Source organism: Danio rerio, chromosome 25 (assembly GCF_052040795.2).
Source record: "Danio rerio strain M-AB ecotype USA chromosome 25, GRCz13ab, whole genome shotgun sequence".
In the NCBI taxonomy this organism is placed as follows: Eukaryota; Metazoa; Chordata; class Actinopteri; order Cypriniformes; family Danionidae; genus Danio; species Danio rerio.
Genome location: NC_141045.1, coordinates 26,513,616 through 26,527,543, shown reverse-complemented (window position 1 = coordinate 26,527,543; position 13,928 = coordinate 26,513,616). Strand labels below are relative to the sequence as shown.

The 13,928-nt window shown below is 43.0% G+C and overlaps 1 protein-coding gene and 4 non-coding genes across 5 annotated transcripts in view; 4 read left to right on the top strand and 1 right to left on the bottom strand.

Moving 5' to 3' along the window:
• Positions 1-13,928, bottom strand: part of LOC147837713 (uncharacterized) — a 977,861-nt gene that overhangs the window by 584,244 nt on the left and 379,689 nt on the right. The gene's annotated exons all lie outside the window — the stretch shown is intronic.
• trnai-aau (transfer RNA isoleucine (anticodon AAU)) lies at positions 573-646 on the top strand. Its single transcript has one exon. It is a non-coding gene; the product is annotated as a tRNA-Ile (tRNA).
• trnaf-gaa (transfer RNA phenylalanine (anticodon GAA)) lies at positions 735-807 on the top strand. The gene has a single exon. It is a non-coding gene; the product is annotated as a tRNA-Phe (tRNA).
• Positions 11,437-11,510, top strand: trnai-aau (transfer RNA isoleucine (anticodon AAU)). Its single transcript has one exon. It is a non-coding gene; the product is annotated as a tRNA-Ile (tRNA).
• On the top strand, positions 11,599-11,671 carry trnaf-gaa (transfer RNA phenylalanine (anticodon GAA)). The gene has a single exon. It is a non-coding gene; the product is annotated as a tRNA-Phe (tRNA).

Genomic DNA, 13,928 nt, shown 5'->3' with positions numbered 1-13,928 from the left:
ATGTGTGTGTATTTTGACTGAAACTCGCGCGTGCCCAAATAGACACTCCCACACCATCCCACTTTAGTTCCTCCGACACTCCCCCCTAAACAGAGCTGGACACGCCCACTTTTCTGACTTTTTCCAAAGTAGAGGTGTGAAAACACCCTGCTGAAACGAGGGGGTTTCATGGCCCTTTAAGGTGCAACCAGGTATGCAATGAAAGCCAGTGTGAAAGGCATGAAAACAGATGCGGAGATTCATGTGGAGAATGCGGGCATCGATCCCGTTACCTCTCGCATGCTAAGCGAGCGCTCTACCATTTGAGCTAATTCCCCTCGCTGGAAAAACATTTGGCTATTTTTGACGTAATCAAAAAAGAAAAAAAAGACCACATCTGCTCTGCGGTGGCCCCTTTGCCCTGCTTGATATTTATTCGTCAAATTGCTTGGAATAGCATGCTTTTTTTAAAAGGTCCTACCCGGTCCTGCTCCAGGGAACGTGTCAGGAGTCCTGCATGCCGAATGACGAGTTATCCCTAAATCACTCCACATTGGCAGTGCCCTGGATTTCTATGTTAGTGTGCAGAAAGTGGCCGGTTAGCTCAGCTGGTTAGAGCGTGGTGCTAATAACGCCAAGGTCGTGGGTTCGATACCCGTACTGGCCAAACTTTTACCCTCCTGTACCTCAGACGCATTCAAGAGCTCTGCTAGGTCTCACCGACATCCATGCTGCAGAGCAGTTGAGACAAGACAGCCGAAATAGCTCAGTTGGGAGAGCGTTAGACTGAAGATCTAAAGGTCCCTGGTTCAATCCCGGGTTTCGGCAAAGCAGCGTTGTCGTTCAGTTTTTGGCATGAGGGTCAGGGAACCGAAAGTCACTCAAAAAGCCTAGCTGCTTCACACTTAAGTCCACCTGCTTCCACTTGACCAAAACGCCATCTTCCTCCCAGACGGTCACGTCGCTTCTGGTGATGATTCCAATGGCCTAATCGACAGCAATCTTCAATATGTTTAGCGCTTTGATGTCCCACTGCGGACACGCCATTGACTAAAAGAAAACTGTGACTTGATAGGGCTTCTGAAGGGTTGCAATGATAATCACTAGACAGGAACCGGCAAAGCTGACGTAAGAAGTTTCACTATAAAGTCTTAAAGGGTCACGAAACACCAAAACACATTTTTTGAGCTGTTGACAGTCGTATATGTGTCCCACAGTGCTAAAAACACTATTAGGACACCTATATTTCACTAAAAAGTGTAAATTGGTTGTTTTTGCGTTATTTCAAGCAAATTCGTACTTCCTGTTTGAAACGAATTTTTGAAGCTGCGTCACGGTCATGACATAATAGCGTGTATTCCAGCGTGCAGACTGGACGTCTGTGCCAGAGTGAGTCTTATTACGTCTTACAGTGTGATGCATTAATGCATGAGTAAGGCTTGGGTCAAACCAATCAGCGCGCTCTATTGTGCAACTTCATTAATATTCATTAGCGTCACCGTGTTAACGCCACAGAGACGCCACGTTGTGTTGGCAAAACAAGCGTGAAGTGTTGTTTTATAGTTTGCTGCCATTAAGTTTCGTTTTCATTTTCTCTCTGTGAGAGCTCAGCTGGTTCACGTGTGGATTAACAGTGTACGCGACGCTCGACAACAATAACTTACGTGTCTAAGGAGGAACATTGTTTACCTGAGAGCTGTTCTCATCTGCAAACGCTGAAATCCGGATTCGCTTGTAACGTTAGTCTCCTCTTCATAAAGACGCGGCTCTAGTTGCTGGTGATTGTCCTGTCTCTACAGATTTGGTAAGTGAGCGACCAGTGCTCTTTGTTTATTCAGTTTGTTGATATCGAATTAAGTTAACTATTGCACTGAGTGCAAACATAGCACCGCATTTTGTGACCGGAATAACACACGCGGCTTTCTGACGCTACCTGCCGAGAGCATCTAAGTTTCCGGGAAATGCAGAGTTTTTTTTTCTCTCTCATTCGCCGTGCGGTATCAAACATTGCATGAAAAAATACACGCTTAGAGCAGATCCTCGAATCAAATATCGCGTTTGTCGCGAGGGGCATGAATTAATTCCCTGAATGAAAGAGCCAAACTGCTGTTAAAGTCCAACATTTATTAATTTGGCAAATAATTCGACTACAGATATCCATGTAGGTTAAACACCATCACTTTCTCATGTGTGTGTATTTTGACTGAAACTCGCGCGTGCCCAAATAGACACTCCCACACCATCCCACTTTAGTTCCTCCGACACTCCCCCCTAAACAGAGCTGGACACGCCCACTTTTCTGACTTTTTCCAAAGTAGAGGTGTGAAAACACCCTGCTGAAACGAGGGGGTTTCATGGCCCTTTAAGGTGCAACCAGGTATGCAATGAAAGCCAGTGTGAAAGGCATGAAAACAGATGCGGAGATTCATGTGGAGAATGCGGGCATCGATCCCGTTACCTCTCGCTTGCGCCTGCAGCATCCCGTCTACAGAGCCAAAGTAAGCCCAAAGTAAGCCCACATGAGCCAATCACGTCTCACCTCGGTGGCTTACTTTTGACCAATAGAGTTTAACCCCTGTGGCTTACTTTTGACCAATCGCGTTTGTCTTTGCGCTGACGTCATGTCGACCAATCGCGTTTTACTTCAGTGGCTTACTTTTGACCAATCGCATTTCTTTTTGCTGTGACGTATGTTTGACCAATCGCGTTTCTCCTCGATGGCTTACTTTTGACCAATCACACGACGCTTTTATTATAATCGTCATCTTTGAATCAGGTAAGCCAGATGTAACGCTACTTTATTATTAGTTTATTATTAGTTTATTATACTGTGTGTATTTCTGTTAAATGATAAGTTACAATCGACAGCAAGTTAACGTTACGGCAGATGTTTTCTTCATAACTTGTAAAACGGTAATGTTTCCCATGATAAATACAGAGCAACATGTCGCTAGTGATCAGAAAAGGTGGAATCATCGCCATTTGGTTAAACGATTAAACAAAATGTTCTGATATTTGTTTAGAATAATAATGCCCCCATTCGACCTAGCAATATTGGGCCCTATAATCGCGGTGTACACTCTAAAAAGCTAACGTTACTGTATTTAAATGTACAGTTACAGTTACTTATAATGTAATTGCATGAAATACAGAGTTAAACAGTTTTTTCTTAAACATTTAATTTAGCAAATAATTCTATACTTTTAAAATAATTCTATTTTAGGTAAAACAAAGTTATATTTATAAAGACAACTGCACAAACTTTAAAAACATTTGAGTTTAACACTTGTTCATGACAATATATGATATATATTTAGTAATTAGATTGTATTGTATTTTATAAATCTATTGTAAAAATATTATAAGCATATATTGTATTTTGTTTATTTTATTACTTGTGTTTTCAGATATATTACACAACAGAATAGTTATATTAAATAGCTGAAGTACAAACATTTTATTTATAAAAGTCATAATGTAAAGACTTAAGAGTTTAATGTGTATATTATAACTTAATGTTTTAATTTCTGTTGTTTCTCATTTATTTATATGGATTTTAAGTTGTACTACCATGCATATATTAGGCATATCTGTAGAAAATTCACCAGAAGTTTATTTTATGGTCATGGTCATATTTACTACTGCAATAATATGGATTATATCTACCTTGTTAAATTATTGTTTCACACTTAATGTACATGTATCTTTCTGATTGCTCTAGGTAATGTTCTCTCTAATGTTTTTTTTTTTCAGAAAAAAATGTACGCATACCCGATTTTCCGCCGCCAATCAGCAACATCAAGCAGACTCCTCTTGGGGCCATCTGCAGAGGCAGAGCGCCTTGTAAGCAGGGAGTCTGGAAGGGCCAAACCCAAGGAAGAGGTGCTGGCAGAGGCCACTGCTTTCGTCAGCAGCAATGGTGGAGACTCCAGTGACCAGTTTTTAGTTCTGGCTCACTGCAAGATTCAGTTTGGCAAGTACCAGGGCCAAAGATTTAGATGGCTCCTAGAGCATGCTCTGGGGTATGCGGTGTACCTGGTGCTTAGCATTTCTGATGAGAAGCTGCAGACAACACCCTTGTCAGAAAACAAACACCTGTTTCTTCAGTACACTTCCTCCATCAGGGAGATTGCAGAAGAAGTAGAGAAGTACCAGAGGAAACAGGAAATGCAAGCAGAAGCCAGGGCAAAAGGAGATACAGGGTGCTTGATGGTGGAGTTTGGTGACTTTAAGGGCCGGTCCATGAAAGATGTGTTTGAGGACCAGAGCAAGGAGGCCCAAGCCCTCATCAGGTACCTGGTTAAGGCAGATGCCAGGCCAAAAACCAACATGGCACTTTTCAAGACGTATGTCCTGAAAAGACTGGCTTCTGCTGCTGCCTCTGCACCTCCACCTGCAGCATCCAGTGTCTCTGCACCTCCACCTGCAGCATCCAGTGTCCCTGCTCCTCCACCTGCAGCCATCCAAACAGGTGTACAGCAGACTGCCACTGTGAAATCGCTGTTGGCAAGGGGCAAGCACTTGTCTCCTTCACAGCTGGCAAAAAAACTGATGTCACCTGTTAAACCCTGTAAGTAGGAGAGTGAATACTGAGCATGATACAGAATTATCCCAACAGCAGTTATATATGTGTTTATTTATTGTTATGTCAAACTTTCTGTTTCCAGATCCAAAACTGCAGTCCACTGTATCTCCTCCTACAGCAGAACCCCCAGCCAAACGTATGGCCCAAAGGCAGCTTTTTACTACTGGTAAGTAAGCACCATCGTATTGTACATTTGGCTGTGTGTATTTTTCACAGTAATATTTTTAAGATTTATGCTCCAGGCACTTCCAGATCCACAGCTGAAGATGATGAAGAACTGGTGTTTGCTGCATCACAATGTGAAGCACAGCTCTTTGCAGGTGTGGCACACGACACAAATGAAAATGTTATAAGAATATTTTGTGAAAACACACTAAGTATTTTTTTTTACAAAAAATAATGAATCAAATTTTTATCTACAGTACAGAGTTGTCACATCATGCCTCAAGCGGGATGCATTCTTTGAGTGCACTTCTTCAAAACCTTAAGGATGTTCAAAGGTTTCAGTGTATTTATTTGCGTTTCCGAACTAATCATTATTGAACATTCATCAGATAACTTTTCCACGTCGCTTGCTCTTCATTACTCACTCTCTTAGATGGTGGTGATTCATTGCTGTCATTATCAGCTGAGCAGTTTTTCCTTACTGTATCTGTGTGCATGCTTCATGTCTTTGTGCTTCAATAATTTATACTAATCATGCCTCATTTTACTTACTCCATTTCATATGATTCTCATTCGCAGAGAATTGTGTTAATTCCATATCCCTTTCATCAATAAAGTGCACACTAATTTCTTTGCTTCCTAACAGTACCATTCTCTTAACTTGTATTTCTAAGTATACCCATATTAATAATAATACTTATCCAAAACTATTGCTTCACTGGCTGTTCATGGGCATAATTTGTGGCACCTTACTATCAAAAGCAACAGTCATCATAATATTGTTAACCATAAATTGTTTGTTACTATTCACTCAGAGGCCTGTGCCAATCCGTCTCCATCAGCGGAAACAGCAAAAACACCAGATCTTCAACATCATCAGCCACCAGTTGAGCTTCCTGTTCACTGGAAAGATCAGCTTCCCCCTTTCCAGCATGAGTGGATCCGGAACACGGTATTTAAAACAAACTTAAAAACCGGCAAGCCAGAGCTAGTGTCCCAGCTGAAGCTTTGGTGGTATCCTCCCCAGCCCCCTCTAATTAACACGCAGCCACCTGCCTCTCCTGACCTCTTCTTCTGCCGACCAATTTTTCTGTGGATGCCGCTGAAGATGTGGTTGTTTCCACTTGTCTGTGTTCGCCTAAGCTGTGGTAAGCACAGACTAACAGCTGCTGGAATTTACCGCACGGTGCGCAAGGTCCTCGACATCGACGGCTGGTACGACCTTGCCACTGAGTATCTGGAGTGCAAGCGGTGCAAAAAGAAGTATCCTGCCTGGTCCGAGGACATCTTAGGACAGCTGGATATTGGCCACCGTAGTCAGTTCCCAGCTTTGCTGACATACAGGTAATTCATAATGCCAATATTTTAATTGTGTTAATTTTTAGCAAACAAAGCATTTCCCTGATTATAATGTTGTTTCCTTAGATACTCATGTGACAACCGGGTAGTTAGGATGATGAGGGAGAGGACACTGGGCAACAGTGTGACTCAGCTTTTCAAAAAGCTGATGGAGCAACACAGTGAGGCATGGACACAGCGAGTCTTGCAGTACCTGACTGCCTGTGAACCATTCACAAGGTCCTCCCTTGTGCAACCTCCTGTGTTTGCTGAGCCTCCCCTCTTACCTGCCATACCCAAACCTAAGTGGCTGTTAGCCGTCTATGCCAGGGATGTTCTGGGGCGACTGCACGAGGTCAAAGCCAAAATCACCTCCGTCTTTGGCTGTGTTCTAAAGATGGACTCCACAAAAAAGGTATGTTTATATCCAGACATTTGCCAGATATGGATATGTGTGCGTACATATTTAACACAGTTTTATTTTTCCTAATAGATCACAAAGAAACTTGCAGGTGCTGCTGCGGGAACAGCTGCCTGGTGCACTAATGTGGGGAACGAACACGGTCAAGTCCTTGTCTCTGTGCTGTCAGCTGCCGAGGGTCATGGACTGGACCCAATGGCGGCCGGGCTGATGAAGCGTTACCGGGAGGCAGGAGAGGCAGCCCCGAAAGTAATGTACGTGGACAGAGATTGCTGCAGTCAGCACGGCCAGTCTCCGGTGAAGATCATGTTTCGGGAGTGGGATGAGCTTGAAGTGCGCCTTGACATCTGGCATTTTATGCGCCGGTTTGCTGCAGGTGTCACGACAGAAGCTCATCCGCTCTACGGCATCTTCATGGCACGTCTGTCCACGTGCATCTTTCAGTGGGATCCAGAAGATGTGGCCGCTCTTCGCCAGGCAAAGGAAGGTGAGCTGGCGGCAAAAAAGACTGGCCACATTTCACAAACGGCTCTCAGTGCTCGCATAAACCGGAGGGAGCTAGCACTGCACTGCCGTAGGAGGACCAGAGGTGTGGAGGAGACCACCTGTCTGATTGGAAAGCTGTTGGACCATTTTGACAGCGAGCATGGGAAGGACACTCTGGGTGTTCCTCTGCTGGACCACGAACGGATCCAGCAGATATGGAAGGAACAGCAGAAGCATATACAGTGCATTCAAGACCCAGAGAACTTTCCACTGTACATGAAGACAGGGACACTGAAGAAAGGCAGTGTGGAGCTGTGTTGTTACAGGTGTGCCCGTGGCTCTACATCTTTGGAGTCCTTCCACCTCCACCTAAACCGTTTTATTCCAGGTATTACATACATTTGGATTGTTTTATTTTGTAAAACATATAAGCACTGTGATAACTTCCATTGCTTTAATGTAACATTATTAAACATTTAAATAACATTTGTGATGTTATCAGCATTGACAAAGCTGTCTTGCCTGACAAGTAACTCTGTTTATAATGACAATAATTTAAATGTTAGTACATAACCTAATAACATGTTAATTAATTCTTCACATATTTTTAACTATTTTAATTTCCAGGGACCAGTGCCAGTGATGCGCATTTTCAGGCCTATCTCCTTGAGGGCTTGATGCGCTGGAATGATGACCGGATGGAAAGCACCATAAAAGGAGCATCCTCCATACGGTCATATGGCAGTGCCATGAGAGAGGCTGTGGACAGGCTTAGCCGAGCAGTCTTGGGGAAGCCCTGGGATAACCGTTATCACCCTCCTGGAGCATATACAGGCAAGAAATTCATTAACTAGTTGTTATATAAGTGATTTATTAAGCTTTAATGTACTTCACAAAATGTTTATCTAAATATTTACTTTATTATTAGTTTTATTTAATATATGTTTTTTTTTATTGTTTTATTCTTTAAGGTGAATTGCTGGGAATAGAGTACCTTTACAGCCAGACCGGCAAAACCCTGACTCCGGTGCTCCAGAACCCAGAGGAGGAAGACAGGCTGGTGGAGGAAGTAGATGACGAGGATCTACAAGATGAGGGGTTCGAGGAGGAGATCATGGAGGACATCACAGTTCCAGTGCTGTATGAGGATGACCCCTGCCGTGATCTCAGTAACAGCCCCTCATCTTCGCCTCTGCCTCAGTCCCCAGCATCACTGGCTGAGCCGTCCACATCAGCTGGTGGAGAAGGACAGCTTCCTAGCCGAGCCCCCTCAGTGCCGTCACAGCCATCCGACTCTGGAGACAGTCTCTCTGTTGAGGCTCAGGTAAGATACATTAAGAACTTAATTTGATTTAGTCTTTTTTTATTCCACATATACTAAATTTATTCTGTATTTACCAGGGAGTAGTCATTGGACCTGATGGCATTGCTGGGTGGGACAAGGTCCAGGATCTGGCTGCTTATTTGGTGGGTCTTCGTGAGGCTCCTTACCTCACTGACCTGCAGGTGACAGAGGCCATCCAGCTGTGGACAGCTCTCCTGGATGTTGATAAACAGCGCATCAACTACCAGCCTCGACATCAGCCTCAGCTGACGCATGGGCGCTTTAAGGCACCGAAGCGCTCCGGAGTCACTCCAGGTGTGGAGAGCGTCAAACGTTGTCTGATTGGACATCCTGGGGGTCCAGCACAGTGGCCTAGCACCAGCCGCTTGGTTGAGGCCATTTGTACAAAGCTGTGTGCCGTACACAAGTCCACTTCCAAGAAGGCTGGTGTTCGCACCCCCAGGTGGTCTAAAATACTGACCGATTACCACCACATCCGGGATCTGGTGCTTGGCAGTCGCAGGCTGATGGATGAAACAGTGATCCAGCTTTTTGAGCTAAACCAGAAGACGCTCATTCAGTGGTAAGCAAAGCACATTATTTTCTTTAAATTACCTGAATATTTCTAAATTAATATATATGAATAATACATATCATTTATTATCAGGTTTCAACGGAGGCAAAAGGATCAGGAAATGAGTGTACTCACTCAGGGACTGACTCCACTTAATCCAATTGCTGTGGCAGATACGCAGCTTCCTTTGCCGAGGGAAAAATTGGACGAGGCACCGTCAACATCAGGCCCCAAACACCAGTTTGTTTTTCCTCCAAATAAAGAAGGACAGGCACCTCTTCTTCGACCTGGACGAAAGTCTGCTTCAGCAACCACCACAGTTTGCTCTTTCCTGCCAGATGCCACCACGGTGTGCTCCTTCCCACCGGCCCCCACGACGGTATGCCCCATCGCGCCAACCCCCACCACAGTCTGCCACATTGCACCGGCCCCTACCATGGTGTGCCCCGTTACACCGACCTTCACCACAGTGCGCCCCATCTCGCCAGCCTCCACCACAGTGTGCCCCATCATACCAGCCTCCACCACAGTGCGCCCTATTGCGCCGGCCCCCACCACAGTGCGCACCATTGTGTCTGCCCCCACCACGGTGTGCTCCTTTCCACCGGCCCCCAGCACGGTGTGCCCCATTGCACCACCCCCCACAGCACCAGGTGTTGTGAAGCCCATTTCAGGACCTGGATCATTGTTTGGCACACTTGTTTTTAACCCAGACATGAGTGTGTCAATGGTGATTCCATCATTTGCTGCACCAACATCCAGTGCAGTCCCAGCTTCACCTGCACCTGCTGTTGCTCCACCTGCACCTGCTGTTCCTCCACCTGCACCTGCTCCACCTGCACCTGCTGTTCCTCCACCTGCACCTGCTCCACCTGCGCCTGCTGTTCCTGTGTCCCGTTACACCCAGAGGAACAGGCGCAGACGGGAACAGGAGAAGGAAAGTGGAGTCCACAAAAGGAAGTATGTGCGTGCGGTTACTTTTAATGTTTGCAGCAAATGTGGGCAACCCAAGACTAAGGAGTTTGGCCATAGCCGATTTGGTAATGCCACATTTTGTCTGCAAACTTCAAATGGCAAATCCTTAGAGGACTGGTTGGCAGAACAGCGCCAGCAAAATAAAGGACAAACTCCGGCTCCAGAATAAAGTACAAATTGCTGTATATATATTTGTAAATGTTACATGGGTACTCTCTCTTTCCCTCATTTTATTTAATTTTTGTGTGTTAATATGTAGCCTTTTAAAGTAGCACTTTATAGACTTTATAGACTTTTATATTACATAGGCCCACTCTTATTTTGTCTTGTGTGTACTTATTTAAAATTTGTGTGCATTTTATGTAAAAATATATTTATATTTCTTAAAAAAATAACATTTTATACATTGCTTAAAAACTATATTTTATATATTACGTGCCCCCACTCTTGCATTTTATTATTTATTCATATTATTGTTTAATATATTGTGTGTATAAAAATAAATATATATAGAGAGTATTGTTTTTATATATTGTGTATAATAAATAAATATATTTATATATAGTATTGTTTTAATATATTATATGTGCATAATAAATAAATATATATTGTATTGTTTTTATTTATTGTATATTATATAGTTTATATATTAAGATATGTTTTTATTTAGTTTTTTTACATTGTTTTACAATTTATATATATTTGTATTCATTTTAATAAACCATTTTGCATATTACTTGTTTTTGTGTGCATTCATTTAAAGTTATTATTACATAAAGAAATATAATATATATATATATATATATATATATATATATATATATATATATATATATATATATATATATTTATAAATACATATACATATATATATATATATATATATATATATATATATATATATATAATACTTATATATACATAAGCATGCATAAATGTTTAATTGAAACATTTTCATTCGTTTTTAATTAACGTAATAAGCTTTTTAAGAACAATATCCACATAATAGTAATATCAATATAATTGGCTGTGTTACGTCAGTAAAATTTCAACAAGAGCGCAGCTGATTGGCTCCGCTGAAACCGACACTGATTGGATATTGTGTTACACAGATCGTGTGTTCGAATCCAGCACGCAAAAAATGACATTTAGAATGACATGCAATATGCAACCAAAATACCACATTATGCACAGTCACAAAGCCGCGAACACTACTGCAAGCGAAATTTGTCGCATTTTTCCGTTTTTTTGCGACTTGTTCGCTTGCGAGTGAGCGAGAAGATTGGGCCCCTTCCTATGCTAAGCGAGCGCTCTACCATTTGAGCTAATTCCCCTCGCTGGAAAAACATTTGGCTATTTTTGACGTAATCAAAAAAGAAAAAAAAGACCACATCTGCTCTGCGGTGGCCCCTTTGCCCTGCTTGATATTTATTCGTCAAATTGCTTGGAATAGCATGCTTTTTTTAAAAGGTCCTACCCGGTCCTGCTCCAGGGAACGTGTCAGGAGTCCTGCATGCCGAATGACGAGTTATCCCTAAATCACTCCACATTGGCAGTGCCCTGGATTTCTATGTTAGTGTGCAGAAAGTGGCCGGTTAGCTCAGCTGGTTAGAGCGTGGTGCTAATAACGCCAAGGTCGCGGGTTCGATACCCGTACTGGCCAAACTTTTACCCTCCTGTACCTCAGACGCATTCAAGAGCTCTGCTAGGTCTCACCGACATCCATGCTGCAGAGCAGTTGAGACAAGACAGCCGAAATAGCTCAGTTGGGAGAGCGTTAGACTGAAGATCTAAAGGTCCCTGGTTCAATCCCGGGTTTCGGTAAAGCAGCGTTGTCGTTCAGTTTTTGGCATGAGGGTCAGGGAACCGAAAGTCACTCAAAAAGCCTAGCTGCTTCACACTTAAGTCCACCTGCTTCCACTTGACCAAAACGCCATCTTCCTCCCAGACGGTCACGTCGCTTCTGGTGATGATTCCAATGGCCTAATCGACAGCAATCTTCAATATGTTTAGCGCTTTGATGTCCCACTGCGGACACGCCATTGACTAAAAGAAAACTGTGACTTGATAGGGCTTCTGAAGGGTTGCAATGATAATCACTAGACAGGAACCGGCAAAGCTGACGTAAGAAGTTTCACTATAAAGTCTTAAAGGGTCACGAAACACCAAAACACATTTTTTGAGCTGTTGACAGTCGTATATGTGTCCCACACTGCTAAAAACACTATTAGGACACCTATATTTCACTAAAAAGTGTAAATTGGTTGTTTTTGCGTTATTTCAAGCAAATTCGTACTTCCTGTTTGAAACGAATTTTTGAAGCTGCGTCACGGTCATGACATAATAGCGTGTATTCCAGCGTGCAGACTGGACGTCTGTGCCAGAGTGAGTCTTATTACGTCTTACAGTGTGATGCATTAATGCATGAGTAAGGCTTGGGTCAAACCAATCAGCGCGCTCTATTGTGCAACTTCATTAATATTCATTAGCGTCACCGTGTTAACGCCACAGAGACGCCACGTTGTGTTGGCAAAACAAGCGTGAAGTGTTGTTTTATAGTTTGCTGCCATTAAGTTTCGTTTTCATTTTCTCTCTGTGAGAGCTCAGCTGGTTCACGTGTGGATTAACAGTGTACGCGACGCTCGACAACAATAACTTACGTGTCTAAGGAGGAACATTGTTTACCTGAGAGCTGTTCTCATCTGCAAACGCTGAAATCCGGATTCGCTTGTAACGTTAGTCTCCTCTTCATAAAGACGCGGCTCTAGTTGCTGGTGATTGTCCTGTCTCTACAGATTTGGTAAGTGAGCGACCAGTGCTCTTTGTTTATTCAGTTTGTTGGTATCGAATTAAGTTAACTATTGCACTGAGTGCAAACATAGCACCGCATTTTGTGACCGGAATAACACACGCGGCTTTCTGACGCTACCTGCCGAGAGCATCTAAGTTTCCGGGAAATGCAGAGTTTTTTTTTTCTCTCTCATTCGCCGTGCGGTATCAAACATTGCATGAAAAAATACACGCTTAGAGCAGATCCTCGAATCAAATATCGCGTTTGTCGCGAGGGGCATGAATTAATTCCCTGAATGAAAGAGCCAAACTGCTGTTAAAGTCCAACATTTATTAATTTGGCAAATAATTCGACTACAGATATCCATGTAGGTTAAACACCATCACTTTCTCATGTGTGTGTATTTTGACTGAAACTCGCGCGTGCCCAAATAGACACTCCCACACCATCCCACTTTAGTTCCTCCGACACTCCCCCCTAAACAGAGCTGGACACGCCCACTTTTCTGACTTTTTCCAAAGTAGAGGTGTGAAAACACCCTGCTGAAACGAGGGGGTTTCATGGCCCTTTAAGGTGCAACCAGGTATGCAATGAAAGCCAGTGTGAAAGGCATGAAAACAGATGCGGAGATTCATGTGGAGAATGCGGGCATCGATCCCGCTACCTCTCGCTTGCGCCTGCAGCTCCCCGTCTACAGAGCCAAAGTAAGCCCAAAGTAAGCCCACATGAGCCAATCACGTCTCACCTCGGTGGCTTACTTTTGACCAATAGAGTTTAACCCCTGTGGCTTACTTTTGACCAATCACGTTTGTCTTTGCGCTGACGTCATTTCGACCAATCGCGTTTCACTTCAGTGGCTTACTTTTGACCAATCGCATTTCTTTTTGCTGTGACGTATGTTTGACCAATCGCGTTTCTCCTCGATGGCTTACTTTTGACCAATCACACGACGCTTTTATTATAATCGTCATCTTTGAATCAGGTAAGCCAGATGTAACACTACTTTATTATTAGTTTATTATTAGTTTATTATACTGTGTGTATTTCTGTTAAATAATAAGTTACAATCGACAGCAAGTTAACGTTATAGCAGATGTTTTCTTTTTAACTTGTAAAACGGTAATGTTTCCCATGATAAATACAGAGCAACATGTCGCTAGTGATCAGAAAAGGTGGAATCATCGCCATTTGGTTAAATGATTAAACAAAATGTTCTGATATTTGTTTAGAATAATAATGCCCCCCTTCGACCTAGCAATATTGGGCCCTATAATCGCGGTGTACACTCTA